The 17,042-nt window shown below is 39.3% G+C and overlaps 1 non-coding gene and 1 pseudogene across 1 annotated transcript; both read left to right on the plus strand.

Annotated features, from left to right (window-relative positions):
- LOC126787230 (uncharacterized) overlaps positions 1 to 14,862 on the plus strand; it is a 191,615-nt pseudogene extending 176,753 nt beyond the window's left edge.
- On the plus strand, positions 6,931 to 7,037 carry LOC126789630 (small nucleolar RNA R71). Its single transcript, XR_007671546.1, has one exon. It is a non-coding gene; the product is annotated as a small nucleolar RNA R71 (small nucleolar RNA).
- Positions 14,863 to 17,042: the final 2,180 nt, after the last annotated feature.

The following is a 17,042-nucleotide window of genomic DNA, read 5'->3' on the forward strand; positions in this document are numbered from 1 at the left end:
TTTCCTAAAAAGAAATCGACGATTAAGGAATAGGAAAGAATGAAAATAGGAAAGTAGAATCATAGTCGAGTAAGGAATCCTAGCTCAATAAGGAGTTCTAACACTTAGCACAATTTCATCATCAATTCATCCCAAATTCGAAATAGCTCTCCTTAGAATATAGAAATGACAAATATGAACCTAAAACAACTAAATAAGAAGTAACAAAACATAAGAATAGGGCATATATACATTAAGAACGTCACACTTTGTGCTCCTATCAACAACCCCACACTTAGACTTTGCTAGTCCCTTAGCAAACACTAAAAAAAACAATCAAAACATAAAACGAAAATCAAAACACTAAAACTAACGACACAACATTCTAATGCCTTCAACATTTTGTCTCAGAGATCTTCAAACTCATAGCATCAAGAATAACACTCAATCGAAATAGATAAGATGAATTCAATGGTTAATAAACATGAGATTTCGTTTAACAAGTAAGACATGGCAGAAACAAAGGTGATATTAAGCTCGACATGTTCAGAACAAGTTCAAATTCAACTCACATAGGATATGCACTCCAAATCTTTTCGCTCAAGAACATGGCATATGCTCAAAAGCTTTTCACACACAAGAGTTATGAACATAATGAAATCGAAAACCTTATGAAAGATACCAATCATATGCACAAATGAACCCAAACCATATGCTTACTCATGAAATAAACTCCACAGATCAAGAGCTACTCATTTTAAGAATCATGCCGATCTTTAGAAAATGGAAAGGTTAGGCTCGGCTTTGATATATTTTCAAGGTAAAGGGAATCACAAAGGTCATCCTCAAGACTTAGCAGAGCAAAACATCCACCTTATGTTGCCATACTCCATAAAACAAGGGCCAAATATCATCATCTTGGACCCATTCATCACTTTAAACATTGTGAAAACGAACAAAGGCTAAAGTATAACATTATTGAGCCTTCAACAAATACATCACAACTCCAAATTCACCAAAAACAACATGTATGCCGAGATCATCATTCAATATTTTCCTCATTTTTTCCTTTTCTTGCCGTGCATCATGAATCTTTTCTTTCTTCTTCTTTTCACACGGCATCAATACATTTTTCTCTTTTTCATACTCTTTTCACGGCATACATACATACAATAGCATAACCCCACACTTGAATCAAATCATCACTCCATATTAACACCAAGAATCGGCTCTGCCAAGCCTCAAAGACAAGGTAGAGATATAACTATACTAAGCAAGGATATAACATGTTGGTAATGAAAGAAAAGGCTTAACGTAGGCTCAAAGGGGTTAGCAACTAAGGTGTCCCAAGCATGGCTCAAATAGAGATATATGGCTTTTTGGCTTAAAGTGGTGGAAATCCTAAAAAGATCCAACAATCCTTTTCAAAATCAGAGTATATTATGACATAAAGCTTCGAAAGTTTCACAAAGTAAGTTCTAGCATTCTCTAGTTCATTGCAATTCTATGACATATAAATTGATCAAAATAGATGTAATGAGGTTATAAAGCCCAGAAACGATAGAATAAAACTCTCCAAAGAAAGGCACAAGTATATGGCTCGAAACTTACATAGGTTCCATGAATCAAAACAAGTAAGAACATGCTCATTCTGTACCTAAGTTTCAAAATCCTCATCTACTACATGTTCGTACAAAATCTACACATCGATTAACCATCAAATAACAATGAAGTTCATTCCAATATCATGATCATCTCTCAACCATAAATTCAAAGATCAACTCATCCTAGACAGTCAAAAGCATACCTAGGACTCAAAACAACAACAAAACAACTAAACAACTTAAAAATCGAAAAACATAACCAAAATGATACTAAAATTCGAAAATCAAAACAACAAAATTAAAACACATAAGCATCAAACAATAGAATACAACGAATGCTGTATATCCCACCCCACACTTAAAACTTACATTGCCCTCAATGTACAATATGATAAGCAACGAAAATTTAAAAGAGATAAGGGATAAGAAAATGCAAACACTCGTTGATGGCTCCTTCATTGGCTTAAGTTTAGAGTCTATAGCCTAGACTAACTCCAAATCATCACTTGCTTGCCGTAGGATCAAGGAGAGAGATCTCCTCTACGTTATGCTCCACGAAATTTTCATAGTACGGCTTCAAGCGATGTCCATTGACCGTGAATTCCTTCCCATGCACAATACTTTTGATCTGAATAGCACTAGAAGGAAAAACATTAGTAACAACAAACGGTCCAAGCCACCTAGAGCGGAGCTTGCCAGGAAACAATCTAAGTCAAGAATTAAACAAAAGAACTTTCTGCCCAACGACAAAGTGTTTCTTCCTAATCATGCGGTCATGGAATGTCTTAGTCTTCTCCTTGTAAACCATTGCCGAGTCATAGGCCTCATTTCGAATCTCTTCAAGCTCATGCAATTGTAACTTCCTATGCAATCCGGCCTCATCAATGTCCATGTTAAAATTCTTCACCGCCCACCATGCACGATGTTCAAGCTCCACAGGAAGATGGCACGCCTTGCCATAGACTAATCGAAATGGTGACATGCCAAGGGGAGTCTTGTATGCCGTCCTATAGGCCCAAAGAGCATCATCCAATCGTTGAGACCAATCCTTGCGTGATTGTCCAATAGACTTCTCCAAAATTCTCTTGATCTCACGATTAGATAGCTCCACTTGTCCACTTGTTTGGGGGTGATAAGGCGTAGCAACCTTATGCTTGATTCCATATTTCTTCAACAACGCCTCAATGGTCTGGTTGCAAAAGTGAGATCCTCCATTACTAATGATAACTCGTGGCATACCAAACCTAGAGAAAATGTTAGAACGAAGGAAATCTGCAACAACTCGAGAATCATTAGTCCGGGTGGCTTTTGCTTCCACCCATTTCGAAACATAATCAACACAAACGAGCATGTACAAGAAACCATTTGAGCTAGGAAAAGGTCCCATGAAATCAATACCCCAACAATCAAATATTTCAACATATATAATCGGTGTCATAGGCATTTGATCTCTAGATCCTAAGTTTCCCATGCGTTGGCATCTATCACAAGTCATGCAAAAATGATATGCATCTTTAAAAATTGTAGGCCAAAAGAAACCACATTCTAACACCTTAAGCACAGTCCTACGTGAACCAAAGTGTCCTCCACAAGATTCAGAATGGCAAAAAGAAGTATAGAATGATGTTCATGTTCAGGGACACACCTCCTAATGATTTGATCAACACAATGTTTCCACAAGTATGGTTCATCCCAAACATAATACTTAGCTAATGCCTTGAGTCTATTCTTTTGAGCATGCGATAAAGTAGCCGGAAATTGCTTAGAAACAAGATAATTGACAATATCTGCATACCATGGCTCACTTACCTCAACTCGAAAGAGTTGCTCATCCGGAAAGCTCTCTTGGATAGCCAAGGGCTCGGCATCTCTCACCAAACGACTCAAATGATCCGCCACAACATTGTCACTTCCCTTCTTGTCCTTGATCTCGAGATCAAACTCTTGGAGTAGAAGAATCCACCGAATCAATCTTGGTTTAGCATCCTTCTTCGTCATTAAATACTTCAAGGCTGCATGGTCAGTGTAAACAATAACTTTAGATTGAAGTAAGTAAGAACGAAACTTATCTAGAGAAAAGATCACGGCAAGAAGTTCTTTTTCAGTTGTGGTGTAGTTTTGTTGAGCATCATTGAGCGTTCGTGAGGCATAGTAGATAGCGTAGGGCTGCTTGTCCTTCCTCTGCCCTAGCACGGCTCCAACTGCATAGTCGGAGGCATCACACATCAACTCAAATGGCAAGGACCAATCAGGCGGTGCCATGATTGGTGCCGAAGTTAGGATCTTCTTCAAAGTCTCGAATGCATCCTTGCAATCATCATCAAAGTGAAAGGGAACGTCCTTTTGAAGCAATGAACTCATTGGTCTCGCAATCTTGGAAAAGTCCTTGATAAACCTACGATAGAAACCTGCATGTCCAAGAAACGATCGAACATCCCTCACACTTGTGGGGAGGGGTAAGTGACGCACAAGATCTATTTTAAACTTATCAACCTCAATTCCTCTAGATGAAACGATATGGCCTAAAACAATGCCTTGCGTGACCATGAAATGACATTTTTCCCAATTCAACACCAAGTTAGTTTCTTCACAACGTTTAAGCACAAGTTCAACATTTTCTAAACAAGTTTCGAAATCTTCACCATAGAGAGAAAAATCATCCATGAAAACTTCAATTTTAGAACCAATATACTCAGAGAAAATGTGATACATGCAACGTTGAAACGTACCTGGAGCATTGCATAAACCAAAAGGCATGTGACGGTAAGCAAACGTACCAAAAGGGCATGTGAATGTGGTCTTCTCTTGATCTTCTTCCGCAACACTAATTTGGTTGTATGCACTCTATTCATCAAGGAAACAATAGAAAGAATGACCAGCTAACCTCTCAAGCATTTGATCAATGAATGGCAATGGCATGTGGTCCTTCCTTGTTGTCGCATTGAGCTTCCTATAGTCAATACACATTCTATAACCGGTCACTGTCCTTTGAGGCACCAACTCATTCTCTTTGTTCTTCACCACCGTGATGCCTGACTTCTTTGGCACAACTTGAATGGGAGAGATCCACCTACTATCCGAAAATGGGGTAGATCACGCCACAATCGTGCAACTTAGTGATTTCATCCTTTACAACTTGCATCATTGGTGGGTGAAGGCGTCTCTGACCTTCCTTGGTTGGCTTGGCACCATCTTCTAGCAATATTCGATGCACACACATGGTAGGGCTTATTCCTTTGATGTCTGCTAGGGTCCATCCTATTGTCGTCTTATGCCTCTTCAATACTTCAATCAATCTCTCCTCTTGTTCCTCATTGAGTGCAGATGAAATGATCACGGGCAATGTATCCTCATCTCCCAAGAATGCATACTTCAAGTGGTCCGGAAGAACCTTAAGATCAAGCTTTGGGGCTTGCACCACAGAAGGAAGATTCTTGTTAGTAGTTAAGAGAATTGGACTAGGAGAAACATAACTTACCTCATGTGCTACCTCAAGAGAGGTCACGTTCTCAAGAACAAAGGGTGGCACGGCATCATTAGCTTCTAACTCCGAAATGTTAGAGCCATCACTTGTAAATCCGGCCCCTTGGGCAATGGTGAGTGCCAACTCGTCATGTGAAAAGGTATCTAAATAGTTATCTGCAAGGGAATCAAGAATGTCAATTGAAAAACAATCACTTAACTTCGAAAGATGTTGAAGCTAATCACTTCACCATCGAACTCAAAGGTGAGTGATCCACTAAAGACATCTATTTTTGTTCTTGCAGTCCTCATGAAGGGGCGGCCCAACAAGATGGGGACCTCCTTGTCATCTGCCTCCGTTGGTTCCATGTCAATGACATAGAAGTCGGCAGGAAAGATCAAGCTCGAAACCTGCGCAAGAACATCTTCAACATAGCCCAAAGATACTTTGTTGGAACAATCAGCCAATCGAATCACAACATTGTCACGTTTCAAATCTCCTATACCTAGGTCCTCATAGATATAATATGGCATTACATTAATAGATGCACCTAAGTCTAGCATTATCTTTTCAAATGTCATGTTTCCGATTGTACAAGGGATAGAAAAACTACCTAGATACTTAAGCTTTGGTGGTAGCTTCCTTTGGAGCACGGCAGAAACCGTCTCACTCATTGTGACAACCTCCTTCTCTCGAGTCATCCTCTTATTGGTGCACAATTCTTTCAAGAACTTAGCATACCTAGGATTCTGTTGTATGCATTCCATAAGAGGCATGTTCACTTCCACATTCTTGAAAATGTCGAGCATGGCTTGATCAGAGTCATCCTTCTTTTGCTTTGCAAATCTACTAGGGAAGGGAACACGAGGAAGATCATTAGTTGAAACCAAACCACTAGAGTTAGGATCCTTACCTTTGTCATGCACGGCATGATCTTCTTGTGGTAGAGGCACGGCATCATTTGCCTTAGAGGAGGCAGGGTCCTTCTCTAAGTCCTTGACATTGAAACTCTCGGCCTCTAGTCCTTTAGAAGGCACGGCCTTCTTCTTTTGCTGCAATGGAGCATCCAAGATCCTCCCACTTCTTGTCATCATGGCCTTCACGTTAGGATTAGGCTCAGTCTAGCTCGGCAACTTCCCTCCTTCATGGATCTTGCCCATGAAATCGATCACTTGTCTCATCTGCTTCTTAAGCTCGGTTATGTCCTTAGAATGAGCTTGTTGACATGTAACTAAAGCTTGAGTAGCAGAGTTTAGATTTTGCTACCCTTGAGCAAGAGACTTCAAGAGTTCATCATAATTACGTGAAGATGCATTATTCAAACCATGAACATTAGAGTTAAAGGGAGCAGAACCTTGAGGTACCTGAGGCCTCACAAACAAACCTGAAGGACGAGGTCCTTGACCTTGAGCATTGGATGGTCGAGCATTGTTGCTCCAACGAAAATTTGGATGATCTCTAAGTCCAGGGTTGTATGTGTTCGAGTATGGATCGTACCTAGGCCTTTGTTGCCCCATAAAGTTCAACTCTTCTTCAGTCATTGCACCATTTGGACAATTTTCCGTAGTGTGATCTTTGAAAGAACAAATACCACATGCTTGAGGGTTGATGCTCGAACCATTGAATGCCTTGACTAGCACGTCAAGCTTCCTTTCTAAAGTAGCCATTTGATTTCTTGCATCAACATCATACACTCCACGGCTCTTGCTTCCTCTCTTTTCCTTGGAACTAAATTGGCAATTGTTGTCGGCCAAGTCATCAATCAAGGTGTAAGCTTCTTGACCGGTCTTGTTCATGAATGTGCAGCCACATGCCGAGTCCACCATGCTCTTATTGGTGGTGTCGAGTCCTTCATAGAAGAATTGCACCAAGTCATCCAACGAAATCTCATGGTGAGGGCACTTCCTTTGTAGTTCCTGAAATTCCTCCCAAGCCTCATAGAGTGAATCACCATCCTTTTGAGTGAAGTTCTGAATTTCCCTCCTAAGTCTTTTCGTGAGTTGAGCAGGGAAGAATTGTTTCAAGAACCTCCTAGTCATTTCGTCCCATGTGGTGATGATTCCTGCAGGCAAAGAGTACAACCAACGTTTAGCATCATCTTTAAGGGTAAATGGAAACAAAAGCAACCTCAAGCCTTCTTGAGAAAGATGATGAATCGATTGGAGCTTGCAAATGTCCAAGAACTCTCTAAGGTGAACATTAGGGTCTTCCATTGAAGAACCAGAGTACTTAGGCAGCTGCCCAAGCAATTGAACCGGGATGGAGAAGTTAGCTTCATCAGGTGGAGTGAAAGCAATGCATGAAGGTGATTCAGGGGTGGTGGGGATGAATGCATTCTTGAGTGCCATTGGAGCACCAACAGGAATTATGTCACGGTCCGCAATTGTGTCTAAGTCTGACTTGAAGATGAAGGGAAAGGAAAGATCTTCCTCTTCTTCTGATCTAGGTGAAGAGTTTAAGAGTGAATTGCTTGGAGAAGTTTCGAAATCTAAAGGTCCACTTATGAAAGAGTTGTTTAAATCTCGAAGTGCTTGAATTCGATCTTTGAGCTCTTGTGTTCTCTTAGATATTTCGGACATGCATAGCACCTGTTATACGAAAGTTAAAAAGTTAGCATTGAAGAATACACAATGAAGACATAAAATTCGTGCCTTCCCTTAGTCATTCACACGCACACTTATGGGGAAGGGCACGACAACTATGTTGTCAAGTTTACAAAGAGTTAGTTCTTTACGTTTACAAAGTTCATACAATTCACAAGTTCTTTTTGCCATTTCAATGATTTAATGATCGATTGATTCTAAGTTGTAAACCAAGGTGGACGTGCGGCCTAAGTATGGATGCGTAGACACAAGATCAAGTCTTTGTTTCAGAAGGCCTTGTAGCTCAATCAGAGATAGTGAACATGGTAGGACTCCTTTGTTGAACTACGGAGAGTGAACTCCCTATCGACTCCATCACCGAGATGTATGTCAGTCAGTAGTTCTCTGAGATCCAATTTTGGTCCCATGCACCAGAGTAATAAGAGAGCGTGCCACTTACTCAGCTGGACTTAACCTTGTGTGTTAGACAAATCTCCAAGTGTTAATAAAAGCCGCCCTCGACCTCATGCAAACCCGAGAGCTAGCATGAAGAGTTAAGGCTAATATTAACAAAAGGGACTTTACCTATTCCTTTTGATTTACAACCCACAACAATCATTAACTCAAGCACCAAAACAACAACCTAAGATACATTACTATATGTACAACGAAACAAGATAAGAATATACAAATGTACAATATAAACAAAGAATTCGTATTAAAAGTTAGGTATCCATCTCTTATGGATCCCCGGCAACGGTGCCATTTGATGAATGCTCGATTACTCGACATCAATATTTAACCCTGAACACATCATTAGTAGTATAAAGCAAGAGGGTATCGTTCACAAACCGGGGATCCAGCCAGGACTTAGGATCACAACACTTAACACGAATTCATAAAGATATAAAAAGTTGATATATGTTTCGGATTGAGATATAAAAACAGTAAGTAAGACCTAAACTAATATGTACATGTGATCAACCAACCAACACATAAACAATCACCACACAACTCATACAAGAAAATCGAAACAAGCTCTATGACTATCTTAAGAATCATGCCGAGACTATATATTGAACAACTAAGGATGGATCATGCATTTAGGGTTCTAAGCAGTAACCTAAACACATAGACACTTAACACATTCGATCAATACCAAGCAGCCATAATCGAAATCTAACATGTTCATCTTCATCATGTAATTCCAAACCCATGCACATTGAATTCATCAAGTATGTCACCTAGTTAACCAACAACCATGCAATTTCGAATTCACATATAAAAGAATAAACATATTCTTAGCATAAGTCTTTAATCCAACAACCTAAATATCATGCTACAAGCATAGTCATAACACTTAGAAATCGAAATTGATCAAGAACAATACTCGGCAGGAACCAAAACAGAAACTTCATAAAACCAAAACATAATTTCGAATCCTTTATATAAATTGAATCAAGTAGCTATTTCATAGACAAAATTGAAACAAGATTACACTACACAAATCGCAAGCTCATCCAAGAACAAGAATAAAACCAAAACCGAATTGAAACAAAGAGTGATCATGGTTACACTTTATAAATCAAGCAATCCACAAGTGTATAACCGTGACTTCTATGGATGAAACCTTCTTCACAAGCGTGCTTGAAGGCTATTGATTGGTGAGGAATGATGGAATCGGTTTTAGGATTTATTGGAAGGGTGAGGGATGAATTCGGCAGAGCTATGGCTTGTGTTTGTGTGTAAGGTTGATGATGAAAATATGGGGAGGCCGAGCCTCTATATATAGGAGTCTAGAAAGCCTCTTGCCGTCCCAAATAGGACATTGAATCCAATTGGGAAACTGAAATCTTCTTTGTTGTGAATTTTGATTCATGTACTCCATATCCAACTTGATGTAGGAAACCAAGTCCAATAGGGAGATCACTTAAGGGCTGCACGGCATCATTCCTGGTCCAACTAGGGGTAGCTAGGCCGGCCTCTTCTTCTCCTTCTTCAACTCGGACATGATTTCCTTGTTCAACTAGGAATGCATCTCGGCATCTCTTCATCCTTTCCAAATATGATTTGTCTTTCCTAAAAAGAAATCGACGATTAAGGAATAGGAAAGAATGAAAATAGGAAAGTAGAATCATAGTCGAGTAAGGAATCCTAGCTCAATAAGGAGTTCTAACACTTAGCACAATTTCATCATCAATTCATCCCAAATTCGAAATAGCTCTCCTTAGAATATAGAAATGACAAATATGAACCTAAAACAACTAAATATAAGAAGTAACAAAACATAAGAATATGGCATATATACATTAAGAACATCATACTTTGTGCTCCTATCAGTACTAGATAAATTAATAATTGTATATGTTTGTATGTAATTTAATAATAAATAAATAAATAATTTCGGAACATGAACGATATATTTTTTCCAATATCCTGATATATCTCTAATATATCTATTTTTTTTAAACGATATATCTACCGATACTAATATTTTGAAACTTGACTCTTAAGCAAAGCGAGCTCTAATACCAGTTAGGGCGAATCTAACCGATGCTCAAAATATTAAAGAGATTTTGATCTTCTTGAAGGATTATGATATTTTCTCTAGTCTCGTAAATTCTACGTTGGATTTTATATATAAGAACCCCGTAATTTATGGTTGTTCTAAGAATGTTATCTCTGTATTTTACTAATTTTTTATATTTTTCATTTTCTTCTTTCAGTTCTTTCAAAGAAATTTATGCGAAAGCTAAAAGTTCAAATCTAAAAGATATTAAGTTTGCAATGATGATAAAAAAAATTATCTACCTTCGAGTGCAGAGGATAGGCTTTAGCTGCAAAATGTCAAAATAAACAAACTCAAATATGGGCCACCACACGCCATCAAAAAAAATATTTAACTGTGTTAACGGAGTTCACTATTCATATACCAAAGTTGTGTACAGTTCAAAACTTGAATTACCAAAGTGAAGTTTGTAAAACATTAGGTACAAAGTTTATAAAGGGCCAAACGTCAGGTACTATTGAGACAAATCTCCCATATTAGTATATATTGGAAAATGATTGTTGGCGGTAGAAATTTTAGGTCTCAATGACTATCTTAGATATTATGTTATGCCATGGTACTTTTAGAATCATATCATGTAATTTTTAAAAACGCCATTTTTTAGGGCAAATTATTAATTGGTACTAAATTTGAACTCAAATTATAAAATGATCAATCAAATTTTTCCAATTACAAGAAGGTTATCTCATTTAAATGAAAATTAGAAATGATCCAGAAGTTATATACGAATTTGGAAAACAGTACTTTTAAATTTTTTTCTGACTGTTTTGCTCTTTCTCACGCTCTTCCTCTTCTTCTAATTTCAGCCATAACTTTGCTATCCGGCGATGGATTTGAGTGTGGTTGGTACTGTTGGAAAGATCTCTCCCTTCTTTCATTTGCTAAAATACCAACTCTGAACCGATCACCTTACAAGGGGTAGCAACTTTTGCAAGGGGCTACCGCAGTTCATGGTGGTGCTCTAAACTATTCCAGCAATCGGTGCTCAAGGCTCTGTAAATCTAGTTATTCACTTTTTTATGAGCCGATTCATCCCAACCACTTTCAAATTCTAACAAAAATTTGTAAATTTGGATTTTGCTCTCGGATCTTGCGGATATTGTCACATCACCAGTCACAGTAGTAGATACACTATCGACATTGTAACAACCATTGTATTTGGTAATGTGACTGCATCTGTCACTATTGTGACAAGAAAAAAATGTGGAAAAAAATAGAAGAAGAAGAAACAAATGAATATATATATAACGAATCTTTGTTTGCTATTATGTGATCTTAACCTTATTAGATCAACTAATACGATCCAAATATCGACACTGACGTTGTCACTCAGTGGATATAGTCACATCACCAGTCACATTGATAGTCACAATGGCGTGCACGTCGGTGGCCATGGAAAATCGGACTGAGCCTCCTGGGCTGTGTTTATTCTTTGGAGGAGGAAGATGATCTCGTTGGAGATGATAGTAGCAATAGTAGTTTTTGTAATTTTCATGCAAACTTTGGGCAACTCTTTAATAGAATTAAGTGGGTGACTTTGTTATGATTTTGAAACAACCATTGATTGTTTTTATAATTATTGTACTCAAAGTGAGTTTTTTTATATACTCCCCTTGTTTTGAAGGAATAAGAGACCATTTTATTCTTCCAAAATTTAATGATTATAATTATGTTGGCTTTTTAAATCAAAATACATGTATGTATAGTTCTTTCTCTTTCGATATATGTACACTTATTTGGATATATATATATATATATTCAAATATAGAACAATTGTGTATTTATTTTTAGAAAAATAGTTTCCATTAAAACAGCCCTAGAAGGCTACATACATCATGAACTAAATTGCCCTATGACATCAAACAATGATCAAAGATCACCCATTACAATGTTACCTATGACAAGTAACCCTCATTATGGAATGAGCACAAATAAACCTACAATTACCGAGGATAAATCAAGCATTCCAATAAAACCCTTGTCGAAGATACCCCACAACGCTTAGAGACTACAATTGGTGTACGACACATAATATCCTGAGTAAGACAGAAGGATTTATCAGCCGAATAGTTAGATAGGCATGCCGAATATCTACGTCTTGCCAACACTCAACTCCATCTTGGCTGTTGCACCACAAAGTACCCCCAAGACAAAACATGGGCCATGAAGATCCAGCCCACTAATCCCAAAAGGGGCAAACCCAGACCTAAGCTCATAAGCCCAAGCCCAGACCCGGCCCAAGGTGACCTCCCTTTTCCTCGCAGCGAAAGACGAGTCAACTACCAGCAATAGATCTCTGACGTCCACTATTGTAGCATAAACCTAGATCTCCGACACAATAAGAATCTTTTGCCTCCATTGAAGCTTGCCATCATGTCAGATCATAGCCACCGAGGTAATATCACCCTTTAGAGATATCTACCAAGCCGACTTTGAGAGTCAAACATAGCCAATCCCAAACAAACGCACTCCTCCCCAACAGCCATCGAGGTTGGATGCTCAGCAACCGACACAAACAATGAGTTCTCTAACAAAAGAAACTCGCGTCGCCATCCTTACAACATGAATGACATCGAAAGAGAACTCTGCGCCATCGCCACATCTCGCCAAGCACTTCGTCATTCTCTTTCCAGGAAACACCGTTGCGAAGAGGTTCTAGTTCTTTCTTATTACTCAAACCTTTTTTTTATCGTCTCAGCCTTCATGTCACAACCTCAAGATTTTGAACGATACAATTCCAAATTTTAAGGTTGTGAATAACTCTAAAATAACCTCAATTACATTGAAATCACTTTATAGTAACAGTGTATCAAAAACTTAGTTCAAAATGCAACTCAGTCAATATGAATAATACATCACCAATGTTTACAAAATAGTAACATACACCATGCATAGATTGACAATAAAGACTAAAGCTCTAGCTAATCAACCCCACACCCGACCAAGGTGTGATTCCGACATTTGCTTAACGCCACTTTAGCCGCCACTAAGGCAAAACAACATAGATTCAATTTTCGCCATTTTGGGCGCCACTAAGGCAAAACAATAAGGACTCACAATGAAACAACACTTCTACCGGAAGGTACATTTTCTTCATTTCCGGCCTAACACCACAACAATAATATAATTTACCGGAAAATACATTTTCTTTCATTTCGGTCACATCCTGCACACAGTAAACCTCAATTAACATCAAATACATTTTCTTTTCTTGCGGTCCCTTCCTCCACAATAACAATTAACCACAAACAACATTACTATATTCTGCATATATTTACTGAGACAATATCATCATATAATATATCAATGTATATATGCATATCTTATTTACCATTAAATATACAGATATAAAATCACTACAACATGTCAATCACCAAAAAGTAACATTAACAACGTGAGATTTACTCACCTTAAATGATGTATGGGAGACGAGATAAATGATGTATTGTGTTCATTGATGGTTGTTGGAGAGTAGTTGAGGTAAAGGACAAAATGTTCTGTAGTTGGGAGAAGTGTTGGGATTGTGTAATTAGAAGTGTATTCCTTCAGTTATAGGTTTTGGGGTAGTCCAATTTTAAGGAAGATGTTGAAAGAGTTGTTGACGAGTGCACCCATCATTTGTCCTCCGGATTGGAACCTGCCCTTCGAATTGCTGTGTGATGCTTCAGACTATGCAGTTAGGGTAGTGTTGGGCCAAAGAAGAGAAAAGAAACCTGTAGTGATCTACTATGCGTCTAGGACTCTTAATGAGGCCCAGATGAATTATTGGACTACGGAAAAAGAGCTTTTGGCTGTAATCTTTGCTTTAGAAAAATTTCGATCATATTTTGCATTCTAAAGTTATTGTGTATTCTGACCATGCAGCCTTAAGATATTTGATGACTAAAAAATATGCTAAGCCCAGGTTGATCCGGTGGATCTGTTGATTTAGGAATTTGACCTTGAGATTCGAGATAAGAAGAGAAATGAGAATGTGGTGGTTGATCATTTAAGTAGGATCGTGCGAGATGAGAAAATAGAGCTACTACGTGAGACTTTCCCAGATGAGCAGCTCTTTGGAATGGAGGTAAGTGTACCTTGGTATGTATACATTGCCAATTATTTAGTTACTATGACTTTTCCTAGTATACTTTCGCATGCTAACAAGGCTAAATTGAAGAAAATGGCTAGATATTACATGTGGGATGAACCGTATTTATAGAAACAATGTAGTGATTAAGTTATTAGGATATGTGTCCCAGAGAATGAGCATATGTCAATTCTTAACTTCTGTCATAATGAGGCATGTGGAGGTCATTTTGGGCCTCGTAGAACAGTAATGAAGTTGTTGGAATGTGGATTCTATTGCCTACTATTTTCAAGGATGTATACTTGTTTTGTGTTTCTTGTGATAGGTGTCAATGGACTAGTAATATTGGTAAGCCAGATCAAATGCCCCTTTCCCCTATTATAATTGTGGAAATCTTTGATGTTTGGGGTATTGATTTCGTGGGTCCATTTCCTTCACCTATATGTCTCTTGTATATCTTATTGGTTGTTGATTATGTGTCGGATTGGGTGGCGACAAAGGCCACCAGGACTAATGATTTGAAAGTGGTTGTAGGTTTCTTGAGAACTAACATCTTTTGCAGGTTTGGAGTATCACGAGAGTCGTACTACGTGTGAGGACTTTAAAAGTTGACTTTTTGACGCGTAAGTTTTCCGGGAAAACTTCCTTCACGAAAGTCGTAGAGCTCGTCGATACGAATTCGTGGAGACATGGCACGCCTAAATCGGAGTTTGTATGAAGAAGTTACGAATCAAAATGTATTTGGGTCATTTTTGGAATTTAGTATAAATAGGGGGTGAAAAATCGAAAAAAATCAGAAAACCCCGAAAATTCAAAATCACGCGCCACTGTTCACGCGCGGACCGAAAACCTTCACCGGCGCTGTTCTCCGCCGTCCGGCCACCGATCGGGGCGCCACCGGTCTCATTCGCTGGGCCTACGTGCCACTGATCGATTGGTACCAGCCCCGACGCCTGCCGACCGCCGTGCCCGGCGCAGCAACGCCCGAAAGATCCGGCCGAAGTCAACGCTGCCGTGCGGCCGTTTTCCGGCGACTCCGGAGCTCGGGGTTAGCATCGTTCGACTTGGTTTTCCATTCTGGGCACGAATCGACCGGAGTTGGGCGACGAATCGAGCTAGATCGTGATCTTGGAATCAGGGGCACTGTTCCGACCTTCAACGGCAGTTTCCGGCCACTTCCCGGCCGATCTGGGCTTCGACGCCGTTGTGGAAAAGGTATGGTTTCTTGTGATCTACAACTTTGATGTTGGAGTCGAGTTGATTTGGTGAGGTCGGAGAGGGGTGGCGCGTGGGGCCTACGCGCAGCCACTGTGGCGGCGCGTTCGGCGGTGCGTGGTGACTTTTTTGGGGCAGTAGGTTACCCCTTTGTGTAGCATTCGTCGATACGAACTTATCGACATATTAATCGATGTAGTTAGTCGTTGTATGTTGTTGGTAATGTAGATTATCGTATAAAAGGATAAATGTGATTGTTGTGATTGTGGTATATTTGGTGTATGATAATTATGATGATGGTTGTGTTGATGTGTGTTTGTTGGGTAAGGTTTACGATATTAATTGTGCAAGGGTACATGGGCTTAGAAATGCCGAAAGGAGAGTTTTGGTGAATTCGGTGTGTTGGGTGTCCTTAGTAATTTTAGTTAAATATTTGGGGGACTACAAATGGCTTGATCCCTCTAAAAAAAGTACGTAGGCAGCCCAAACAAGGTTTGGGTGCAGCCACAATTATTTTAGATTAAATATCGGTTTACGTTTGCAAGTATCCAATTTTGATGCTAGATTTCTGGCTACGAGTGGACGTTAATTTAAATATATGCATGCATCAATAATTATTTATGTGATTCCGGGCATTATAAGATTTAATTGCTTTGTGATGATATTTGGTTGACTTGGAGATATATATGAGATATATATATTTATAACGCCTTATTTGATTAAATCAGAAAGTGTGGATTTTTATCCGGGAACGGGGTTTCCGGGATTTGTTATATTCATATTGAGATTTATACGTACGGTTGGGAACCGTACTCGTTCTAATTATTCTTATTCGGTATCCTCTCCTCTAACTTGTTAAGTTAAAGGGGGCACGATCAACGGATAAGAATGATTTTCTATCTTATTCCGGTATCCTCTCCTTTAATCCTATAAAGGAGGTACGATCAACGGAATCATATTCCATTCTATCTGGTATCCTCACCTTAGCAACATCAAAAAGAGGCATGATCAACGGATATGAATGATATTTATTTTGTGACTATGTTAGCATACTGATCTACTTTTCTGCATGGAGGGCGATGCCGCCCGGGGGGCGAGGTTATGTGATATCACTATTCTGCCTGGAGGGCGATGCCGCCCGAGGGGCGAGGTTACTCGATAGCACTTTTCCGCCTGAGGGCGATGCCGCCCGAGGGGCGAGGTTACGTGATATCACTTTTCCGCCGGGAGGGCGATGCCGCTCGAGGGGCAAGGTTACATGATATCATTTTCCGCCTGGAGGGCGATGCCGCCTGAGAGGCGAGGAAATATAGCCGGCTAGGATAGGATGTTTCAATACCCTCTCCGTGAACGTGACGTGACGGTATTGAAAACTTGAGATTTGATAGGTATATATATATTTTTGGCCGGGGGCCTATGGTACGATATTGTTATATTGTTGCGACTAGCGGGGCTAGTCAGCTTCTACCTATTTGTAATTATTTATGTAGACTAGCGGGGCTAGTCGGGTCTCTAGAATGATCGGATAGTATTAATTTGACTAGTGGGGCTAGTCCAGTTT

The sequence above is a fragment of the Argentina anserina genome, chromosome 3 (genome assembly GCF_933775445.1).
Source record: "Argentina anserina chromosome 3, drPotAnse1.1, whole genome shotgun sequence".
NCBI lineage: Eukaryota > Viridiplantae > Streptophyta > Magnoliopsida > Rosales > Rosaceae > Argentina > Argentina anserina.